The following is a 9,777-nucleotide window of genomic DNA, read 5'->3' as shown; positions in this document are numbered from 1 at the left end:
ACCTATTTGTTTGGACTGTTGGTCCTGAAAGATTATTATGATCATTGTTGATATTATATCATGCTTTATTGTGTTTTCTTGCTGGGCCTTGGCTCATGGGTGCTATGTGGTGCAGGTAAAGGGAAAGAAAAGCTCACCCAGCCTTGAGTGGAGAGCTTAGGTGGTGATGTGTACATATGCGGCCGCTTGACCACCACGGCCAAGGCGTTCTCAGAGGAACTAGGGGGTTTACTCTATTTTTGCCGCTTAGGTCGGTGGGATTGTAAATTTGAGACAGTAATAACCATTTTGTACTGAGAATAGCTTGTAATTGTTTTGATTAGCTCTGCAGAGCAGTTTGTAATGAAAATATCCATTTCCTTTTTATTAGTTTTTCACCTTAACCTGTTAATTACACTTAGCTAGTTAGATAGTAGTATTATAGTATTTATAGTATTATCTTTATGACTGTGGATTTTTGGTTCAGACCGGAAATTATTTGGACACTCATAGTAGTACTTGTACATTTTCTAAGTTTAACCTATAGTTTAAGAATATTAATTTTAACCTAAGGTTTGATAAGTATGACTGATATTAAGGATAATATTTATTATACTATAAGGTTTAGATAAGGACCAATAGGATTTTAAGCACATGTTATGAATGGGTGATTAAGGATTAAGTATTTTGAGGATTTAATTTAATAAGGGTAAAGTTGGAATGCTCTAAGATCAGTCAGCAGCTTTGAATACGTTTAAGGGCTTAGTCAAGGCTGTTTACTCCATTCAAACTTAGCTAAAAATGTGTAATTTCGTGTTTAAATAATCAGCGTGTGCCGATATATCGCAGCTATAGGGGGCGATATATCGCAGCACGTAGATACGGAAAACACGAAACGATGCACGACTGCCTCGGGCATACTGGCCCAGGCAATATATCGCCTACAGGGGGCGATATATCGCCCCTCTCAGCTTATTTTGAAAGTTTTTGAATTCTTTTTCCATTCAGCCATTCAACCTCTTGATAAGTCCAGCACCTTTTCGAACGAGTCTTCAGCCTCTGCTGAACGATTATTCAAATTATTTTCACCTAAAAAGCCATTATTTTTATTCAAGTGAAATTAAGATCCTTTCATTCCTAAACTCTATAAATAGGACCTAGTACCCAGCCATTATTCATCTTTTGCTCTAAGTTCAGAGGCTGCAAGTTGCTAGGTGAGTGTGAGAGTGTAAACACTTGGGTGGGGAAATCATAAGCTTGATCATCATAAGCTTATCAAACACTTGGGAAGTAAGGTTCTATAGTATTTTGGTTCGAGGTTTAGATTGGTCTACAAGTCTTCAAGGTATTTCTACACCTTAGTTCATTGGTATTATTTTATTTTAAGTTCTCATAGTCTTCTACTCAGCCTCTAACCTTAATCTCTATTTTGGTTAGGAAATTGAGCAAAAAGGCTTTGGTAAGTATTTTTCTCAATAGTTTAGTCCTTCCATTCCTTTCATTTCTCTTCTTCTCTATACTCACTCTTTTTCAAATGGTTATTAGGAGTGTTCCAAAGTCCCACCTCTGTCCTCTTATCCCGGTAATTTTGGTAAGGAAAATAGGATAGAAATTCATATGTTATATGTTTTATATGTTATCTTATGTTTCTTATGTTATGATATGTATGTTTGTAGGCTTGGGCATATGACCCATATGACTAACAAGACCCCAAATAGATTATGGGCATATGACCTACTTAGCTAGTAGGACCCGACTAATCTCATGGGCATATGACTTGTTTAGTCTATGGGACCCCAAGTAATAATGGCCATTATAGTATGTGTATGATATAAGTATAATGTTATGTTATGTTTTTATGTTTCTTATGAAATTTATGTATATGAACTATGTGTTAGATTTTCCTTGCTGGGCATTAGGCTCATTCCTTTTTGTTTATATGTGCAGGAAAATAGCTATAGTGGCGGTAAGGTTCGTGGATGCTTGGGGAATGTGTATCGGTGGTGAATGGATTCAAGGAGTCGAGAGTTCGATTTTCGAGGATGTAGTCTTGTTTTATGGTTTTACATGTATTTTTCCGCACTTGCTATGTAACTCCTTTGATTTTAAATTATGTTTTGTTTTTTAAGACAATGGGATCCCATATACTACTTGATATTTTATGAAGGTGACTCTTATTTCTACAAGTTTCTAATAAAGTTATGGTATTTTCGCAAATGTAAGTTTTATTAGGGGTTTGTATGTATAGTTTCGTTAATGGTCCAAAAGTCTAGAGTAGGTGGGTCATTACAATATGTGACATGCATGATTATTATTAAGGCATGTTGATTGATAAATGTGGACATGGATTGCCTAATGAATACTAGTGAATGTTGAATACTTGTATATGTACTGATTAGTCAGGGACACTGACCTAAAGTGTCAAAAATGACATAGCGTCATGAACGTCGAGCCAAATAAAGATTATATCTAATCGATATCAGCGTTGAATAACTCATATGGGGTATTACCGCTGGACCGACCTTGAGGTCGATGAACTTATAAGCACTTGTCTGGTCTAAGACCAGTTATTCAGAGCCAGGGCATATGGCCCCGATGGCTGTTTGTCACATGGCTAGGGAACGTTGTTCAAGAGTTATGACTGCAAGTTATGAGGAAGGTTATGTTGGTGACTATTCACCATACACCTATACTGATCAAATTTATGAAAGGTTCTCTTATCAGTTAAGCCCGAGTGACCCTAATGTCACATGGCTAGAGGGGGCTGTACCCACTTTTGTGACTGTTGCGACTGTCACCTATTTGTTTGGACTGTTGGTCCTGAAAGATTATTATGATCATTGTTGATATTATATCATGCTTTATTGTGTTTTCTTGCTGGGCCTTAGCTCATGGGTGCTATGTGGTGCAGGTAAAGGGAAAGAAAATCTCACCCAGCCTTGAGTGGAGAGCTTAGGTGGTGATGTGTACATATGCGGCCGCTTGACCACCACGGCCAAGGAATTCTCAGAGGAACTAGGGGGTTTACCCTATTTTTGCCGCTTAGGTCGGCGGGATTGTAAATTTGAGACAGTGATGACCATTTTGTACTGAGAACAGCTTGTAATTGTTTTGATTAGCTCTGCAGAGCAGTTTGTAATGAAAATATCCATTTCCTTTTTATTAGTTTTTCACCATAACCTGTTAATTACACTTAGAGCATGTTTTTGACCAAAGGACTCGGGTAGCGGGTCAAATTTCCGGTCCACCGTTCACCGTAACTGTTCTGGGGTAACCAGGGCGTTACACTAGGTATGTTAAGAAAGTGACATAGCCGACCGGGTATGTCAGAAAAGTGACATAGCCGACCAAATATGTCAGAGAATAGACATAGACGACCAGGTATGTCAAAATAAAGTAGTGTTGCCGACCAGTTATGTTAGTATCTCAATAGCTAATTGCCTAATAACTTTTCTTCGAAATCTCAGTAAAGACTTCAACCAGAATCGCCCGTAACTACCTTTGGAAATTCTCAAATATCCCAGAATAATAGCCCTTGATGTTGTATTTTAAATTTATTTATTATTTTATAGATTAGAGTTGGTTAAAAATACTCAAGACTCTGACAAAATGGGAGACCCTTTTTGTACGATCCATGAGCTTTTAAATAGGAGGCCCATGGCATCATTTTTGGGGGCTTGGAAACTTTGAGACTTTTGGACTTTGAGACTTTTGGAACTATTGGGGAGAGCATTTAGAGAGAGAAAGCTTGTATTCTCTAGAGAGAAATTTTGTATTTACAACTAATACTTCAGAAACTCAGTTGGCTCAGGTTAATTTGTTCTTATGTATAGGTTAATATATATCAAAACACCAAGTGGATTAGGCTATTACAAATTTTTTTGGGGATGAACTACTACAAAATATTTTGTATCGTTTATTTTCTACTTAAGGTTATAATATTTATCATCGTTTTTGCGTCTACTCGTCGTTGGCCAAAACTTTGGTCAACAAGTTTGGGAAGGAGGAGAAGATCGCCTGGTTCGCCCTCAAAAATCGCCGCTACATCCCGGACAGCGGCGTAGTGGAAAAGAGTTGGACCTGTGCAATAAACCGTCAGATAAGGAAAATATGAATGGTTTAAGCAATCTCTAAGGGGTACAAGATGTATAAGCTCACGTACAAATAACATCTAATCGGAGAAGCTAAAATTTGTATGTAAGAGATACAAAAATTTTGTGCAACAATAAAGTCGCATCTAGTCGTGTTCAAACAACACTAGGCAGAATGGATTACATCCAATCGGGCTCAACAATTTCTAGCAGGTTACAAAAAATTAAAAAATGCTGGTGTCAAACGGCATGTTTCTAGCATAGTCGATTGGGTACAACAAAATTGCATGGACGGGTGCCATGAGCTCGGGTACATCTATATTGGCATAAACTCGAGCAACTAAAACTGATTCTGAACAGCCTAAATGTGACCCGAATGGTATTTAACAAATCCAAGCAACATAAATTGGACCCTAGTAGGTTATGAGTAAGTTGACTTAACTACAATCCAAATAAACAATGTTTCCAACCCAAGGAGTACAACAATCAGACACAAAAAGTACTGAGGTTAAAAGTGAATCTCCACATGGAGGCATCTACTGGGATATTCACTAAATCTTTATTCGGTCATTCGATTTTTTTGGACGCGCCTGGTTGGACTTTAATTATTCGTGAACCTTATTAACTAAACATACTCTTTTAGACAACATGAGTAACTACCACCTAGAGAACAAAACTATCATATGAGTAAATCATATAATAAACTTGGGGGGCATATGTTATCCCCAAAATGTTAGTACAATGATGTGGCAATTTGAATTGACAGGTTGCAATGCACGAGTACCAAGTGACGCATTAATGGTTAATAAATGTGTTAACTAAGGTAAGTGCAAAGGTTAGAGAATGACCTACTAGGCAGAATCGTTGCATCATTGGTTGGGAAGAACACTAACTCCGAGGATTCTTTAATCTGGTCGAGCAAAAACAAATATAAGTTTACCTGGTTAGAAGAGTTATAGCCGACCAAGTGTGGCAGGCAAAGAGACATAACTGACCAGATATTTCAGAGAAGGGACATAGCCGATCAGGTATGTCAAGAAAGTGAGAAAGCCGATAAGATATGTCATAGAAGAAACATAGCCGATCAGGTATGTCAGGAAAGTGACATAGCCGACCAGATATGTCAAAGAAGGGACATGGCCGACCAAGTTTGTCAAGAAAGTGACATAGATGACCAGGTATTTCAAAATAAAGTAGTGTAGCGACCGGATATGATGGAATCTCAAGAGCTGACTGCCCAGTAACTTTTCTATAGAATCTCAATAACGACTTCAGCCAAAATCGCCCGTAACTACCGTGGGACTTTCTCAGATATCCCAAAATAATAGCCCATGTTGTTGTATTTTGAATTTATTTATTATTTTATTAATTAGCACTACACCAAATACCATTTTTCATAACATATGAATAAAAGACTACCGAAAAAGTAATTATATACTTAAATTAATAAGTGGCAAAGTAGAAAAAAAAGCAGTATAACTTTTGGGATCCCTCTAAATTGTAAAACTTATTTTTTTCCTCTTCCTTTTTTAATTACAAAGTAAAAGAATTTTCTGGGAAGAATGCTCAGTCACTCTCTCCATGATCTTGTGCTCATCTCTAGCAATGCTGGCAGCTAAGGAATATTCAGTCATTCATAAGATCCTATGGTCATTTTTCTATACCTCAACAACCATTTTTCTTCCTTGGAATCCTTTCACTTTTGGGTATGCAATCTTTTGTTGTTTTCATTGTTTTTTATTTAGGAAATGTATGGGCTTTAATATATTTTCCCAAAATCAACATTTTAGGAAAAGTGAATCTCTATTTCGTTGACGATCTGCCCCTACTTTTGTCTCCTTTAATCATCTTCGGCATTTCCAATCGTCTACGGTGTTTCTGAAGTCATTTTTTGGCTCTGTCTTATCGTCTACTACTCTGTTCTTACAGTACGTTCTTGAATCTTTTTGTACTTTTCTCCACTACATTGCCTGGGCCTAATTTGCTAGAGAATTTTTCTGCTATAATTAGTTTTTGAGATAATTTATAAATGTATGGATTTAAATATAAAAAACTAACAACTTATGTTTGTGGTATTGTTTCATAAAAGAAAGAAGCCTCAGTTATGCTTTTCCCCTTTCCCTCTTCAGCACCCCAAAGACGAACAACCAAAACCACATCTCCTCCATGAAATTGATGTTTCTCCTTACCACTCCATAGACAGCTCGCTGAAGTTCTTTTCCTGAGACACACACAAGCATGCACTCAAACCTCTCGGCTTCTCCTCATCAATCCTCGAACAGTTTAGACTTCAGATCTTTGGATGGTAAGTCTTCTACACTTGCAGTTTTAGTTTATATATATAAATAATCCTTTAGTTCAATTTTCTAAAGCATGACATTGTTCGAAGCTTATTTTTGTTAGATTTAAACACAATTTTATTCTTATTTTGCTAATTACTTTAAACTACATTGGTTATGAGCTATTGGGTTTAATTAATAAACCAATTAGCATAATTGTTGATGATTATGATCTTTAAAAAATGAAACTTATGATTGATAGTTTTGATGAATCGTCTCTTAAGTTAAACAATTTGTGATATTTTCCCACCAGCTTAACATTATTTCTAGGTTATTTTGCTTAAGTCTCTCATTCTCTGTCTGTTTTCATAAATGTGTTTATTTATTTTTTTGTAAAATATGTGTGTCTACAAAGTTGGCTATAACTATTTTCTTCTTAATGTTTCTATATTATCATTGCAATTTTAGAAAATTAAGGAGAAACTTCCTGAAGTTTGCACACTTGGTATATATAATTAATGTGGGTTTTAAGTGTACTATATATGTTGCTCTTTGGATGTGCTCATTATGTATAATATGATGAGTTTAGATTATTTGCTATATGGGCTCTCTTTGTAAGGTAATAGATGATGCCCTGTAAGTGTTTGTGAAAATGATGCAAAGAAAAGTGCCAATATTTGATCAATCTTTTTGTAATGTGGCTATTTTGATAATCATTATTGCCTCCTTTGTTTCCTTATTGTGTCAGCATAGACTTGAACTAATAAATTTGTTTGATTTAACTAAAATTTTAATGATACAATATATTATTGTCTCTGCCATATTTGTTTTTCTTGATTTTTTTTTTTACTAGTTCTATATCATATTACTATATGAACCAATACTTAAATGATTTTTTATCCTACTTGACGAGGATGAATGTGAGGAAATATTATGCATTTTTATTAATATGGTTAAGAACTTTTCTTTTGAGTGTTACTTGGCTGCTTCTAACTATTACAGAACAGTAAATTGTATTATTCATTTTTATTTCAGTGTTACTTGGTTGCTAGAGAAGTTTTTGCAAAAATGAGTTTTTGAGACAGTTTATCATTGTAAGGATTTAAAGATGAAAAGTAAATGTTTCACATGTATTTGTTGTTTTGCTTCTGAGGAAGAGTAAGTGTGATGATGAATATCACAAAAGGGAGCTTTTTCTGTTATTTTCAACACCTTAAATTTTCGGAGGCGTGCACTACTACTGTCTAATAGCTAGAGCTCTCTTTTAATATAAATCATATATATTGTAGCAACTATTGATGATTGTGTGATTTGATGATTTTTTTTCAAGGTAATAATCTTATTTTGATTCATTAATATCATATCAAATTGTTATAATATGGCTTTTGCATAGTTACCTTTATAATTTCCATCTAAATGGCATGGATTGAGTTTTGATATGCTTTATGAGAGGGTTTGAAATTGGATATTAGTTTCTTATATGATTTTTTAGATCTAGTTAGTGCACTTCATAAGTACAAAATATACTTTGATTTGTTAATATGCCTTCTCACTTTTCAGTTGTTGATAGCCTTGTAATATAAATATAATAATATATGATCAATATTGATATTGATATTTGATGAGTTTTGAATGCATAATAGTTGTAATTAAAAGCCCTATTGTTGTTTGGACTTGGTATCCTCTTCTTCTGTTTGGAGCATTAATAGTACAACAATAGCTATTTTATTAATAAAGCTTCCATCTTTGTTATGTTTCAATAGTAAAATAAAAGTAGAGTTTTCTAGGAAGATAGATCATAAACAATATTAGAGCCGGTTTGTGAAATTAACATCTTGTTTAAATGTTTGTGTAGCAAACAAGTCTAGTTAGATTAATATTAGAAAGAGTCAAGAGGTTTTCCATTCTCAAACTCATACAGGGTATGGTGTTTTTTTCATTTATCATTTTTTGCAATTTTCAATGTCGTGAATTTATCCATTATTACATTTATTAATTTCATGAAGTAGAAGAAATTAATTTAGCTATTTCTTATTTTGGATTATCTAGGTTAGATTTTCAATCTGCATTATTTATGTTATTACTTCTGTGATCTTCTTAGTTGCACAAGTGACGATCTTCCTTTCTTTTTTAAAAGCAAGAGTCCTTTTTTGTAAGTTTATTTTTATTTTTGTTAATGAATAATAGATTGACCAATCATAATGGTTACAACGTTTATGTTGGGCTCTCTTTTGATATTTTCTTTATGTATCTGTAACTTCTTGATATCTTGTTATGTATTATGGCTGGTGGTGTGGCAACTTTTAATGCTGTAGTTTATACTGTTGTAGTTGGTAGCTTTGTTATGCATATAAAGCTTAATTAAGTTTCCCTTTGCTTTTGATTTTTCTTAAATTGTGTACTGCGTTTTTGAAAATTATGGATAGGATTTGCAACAGTGGAATGGCAATTGACATTACTATAGGTGTTTGAAAACTAATGGACTGTTGGTTGAAGTTCAAGTGCCATAATGTTGTGGGATATTCCTTTGTTTTCATATGATTTATTTCTTATTCACATCTGATTTAAATTTTGATTCTCAGATTAGTCCTAAATTAAGTATATGATTTCATTAGTTATGTTGAAATGTCTATTTTAATATTGTACTTACTTTAGGTGCTACCAATTGCCCTTTGTATGGTATAAAAACAAAAGAAAAATTTTCAATTCACATGGGTCTTAGTATCATCACATTTCTTGGCTCTTTGTCACAATAACATCGTGCCTTGATTTGGCATATATCTCTCTCTTTCAGGTTGCCAAATGCATCTTGATTTGTTTGTATACCTGTGTGTAGTAACTATAGCATGGACGAGGAATCTAAAGGTGTTTGTGGAGTTGGTTGTACAAAGAGTGTATTTCACTAACTTTGTATACATTTCTTGTTTTGCATTTGGTGATGATGGAATTTTAGTTGAGTATAAATTATCTTGTAATATGATTTTGTAAGCTTAGACTAGTAGACTAAATACTGTAATTACATTTGAGTAACTAATAAAAATTTATTTATGTTACCTTGTTTGGATATAAGGGTTATTTTTTCCCGAATTTTGTGTAAGTAAAAATACAGTATTATCTAAGCTAATATGTACAATAAAATCTCAAATTTATCTAAATATTAATAATGCCAAAAAAAGTAATATGGTACAATATACTATAATACTTTTGTATAAGCATGAAAATGTGTTATGTCATCTAATAAATATAGCAATATGTAAAGCTTATAAAAATATTATGATAATGTGAAAATGGTGTTATTGTATGAAAAATTATAATACATCCTTATAAGTAGAAAAAAATGTTATGAAAAGTGCCACAACCTACGATAATATCACTTTCCTTAAGACATTGAAAAGTTTTATGATATATATTTGATAGTACTTTTTTAG

At 33.8% G+C, this 9,777-nt stretch overlaps 1 long non-coding RNA gene across 2 annotated transcripts; it reads left to right on the top strand.

Moving 5' to 3' along the window:
• The first annotated feature begins 5,569 nt into the window (after nucleotides 1-5,569).
• On the top strand, nucleotides 5,570-9,404 carry LOC133780370 (uncharacterized). Of its 2 annotated transcripts, none has more exons than XR_009869265.1 (4): nucleotides 5,570-5,776; nucleotides 5,861-5,998; nucleotides 6,200-6,375; nucleotides 9,144-9,404. It is a non-coding gene; the product is annotated as an uncharacterized LOC133780370 (long non-coding RNA). The 2 variants fall into 2 exon arrangements; XR_009869264.1 differs by having other exon boundaries at nucleotides 6,160-6,375.
• The last annotated feature ends 373 nt before the right edge of the window (nucleotides 9,405-9,777 follow it).

Source organism: Humulus lupulus, chromosome 5 (assembly GCF_963169125.1).
Source record: "Humulus lupulus chromosome 5, drHumLupu1.1, whole genome shotgun sequence".
NCBI lineage: Eukaryota > Viridiplantae > Streptophyta > Magnoliopsida > Rosales > Cannabaceae > Humulus > Humulus lupulus.
This window is presented reverse-complemented; position numbering and strand designations above follow the sequence as displayed.